The 1434-nt window shown below is 41.4% G+C and overlaps 1 protein-coding gene across 1 annotated transcript in view; it reads left to right on the top strand.

Moving 5' to 3' along the window:
* The window catches only part of LOC107102762 (membrane-associated guanylate kinase, WW and PDZ domain-containing protein 2-like), a 27040-nt gene that overhangs the window by 24627 nt on the left and 979 nt on the right, over positions 1 to 1434 (top strand). The window lies entirely within an intron of this gene.

Genomic DNA, 1434 nt, shown 5'->3' with positions numbered 1-1434 from the left:
TATATTATTTTTCAAAGTATCAGAAATGGATAACAAAACTGCTATTTTCAATGACTACTTATTTTTGTCCAGCTTTAACATCGGTATCAATATCGGTTATCGGCTACATGAGTTTCAAAATATCGGCATATCGGATATCGGACAAAATCCCAATATCGTGCATCCCTAGTCATGACGATGCATCGCGATTCTAATTGTTGTGATCTACTGCATCGATTCTTGACGCGAAGTATCAATACTTAATTAAAAAAAAAGAATAAATATAATACATGAACGGTTGGTGCACATCCGCCAACAAGTGGAATACAGCTTCCAGTCAGCAGATGTCGCTGCGGATGTGTTGATGCCCGCTGCTTTGTGTCACAAGCATTTCAGTCAGAGGGATACTTCGATGAGTCATTCATAAACAAAACATGGAGGAGACTGAGAAAATTGGCCCGGCTCCATCACATTTCAAGTCAGATGTTTGGGTGTATTTTGGCTTTAAAAACAAAGAAGGTAAAAACGGATTTGATATGATGCACGTAATTTGAATTTAAAAAGGGGGAAATGTCATACATTTAAATTTTTTCATTTAAGTGGTTTAAAGGACCACTGAGGCCATGTAAACAGCACTGATTATCCTTATTTTGTATTTCAAGTTTTATAAATCCTAAGCACTTTTTGTCAGTGTGTCCACTCCAGTAATAGTAATAGTTGTGTCCAGTATTTGTTTCCATGGCAACACCTCCAAAAGTTGTTTCAATAAATACAGCTATGTATGAATTCAGTTGCTTTGTCATGTATCAATTGAAGACACTATCCAGATCATACCCAGCCAGTCAGCCACTGGTAATGGCTGTATTTTATTCTAACAGTGTTCAGTGAAAATATTGCGATGCATATTTTAAGTATCATGATGCATCGTGATAGAATCGTATTGTGGCATGTGAACCTTAATTGGAATCGAATCGGGACTTCTTTGGCAATACCCACCCCTAATAGGGGCTCAGGACATGCAGCGCTGCGATGAAATGTCTTTTAAGGAGGGAAGAGGAGCCCCCATGATCCTCTCTGCTGTTCTCACCTTCTTCCAGTCTGAGGCGCTGCAGCCTCCACATCACACAGTGAGACAGCTGGTCAGAACGCTCTCTATGGTGCTTCTGGAGAAGGTGGTGAGAATGGGTGAGGGCGGGTGGGCTCTCCTCATCCTCTGCAGGAAGTTCATGCGCTTCTGATCCCTTTTCACCAATGAGGAGATGTTTACAGTCCAGGTGAGGGTTTCTATGATGTGCACACCCAGGAAGTTGGTGCTGTTGACCACCTCTAAAGCTGAGCTGTTGATGAGCAGTGGAGCGTGGTTAGGCCGGTTCTTCCTGAAGATCCTGATGGTAGCTGTAGTTAAAAAGTACTATATTTCATGATTAAAGGGTGCATATCTCAGCTACTGCAGTA

The sequence above is a fragment of the Cyprinodon variegatus genome, unplaced genomic scaffold, assembly GCF_000732505.1.
Source record: "Cyprinodon variegatus isolate N-32 unplaced genomic scaffold, C_variegatus-1.0 Scaffold1313, whole genome shotgun sequence".
NCBI lineage: Eukaryota > Metazoa > Chordata > Actinopteri > Cyprinodontiformes > Cyprinodontidae > Cyprinodon > Cyprinodon variegatus.
The sequence above is the reverse complement of the archived record's forward strand: the minus strand, read 5'-3'. Positions and strand labels throughout refer to the sequence as shown.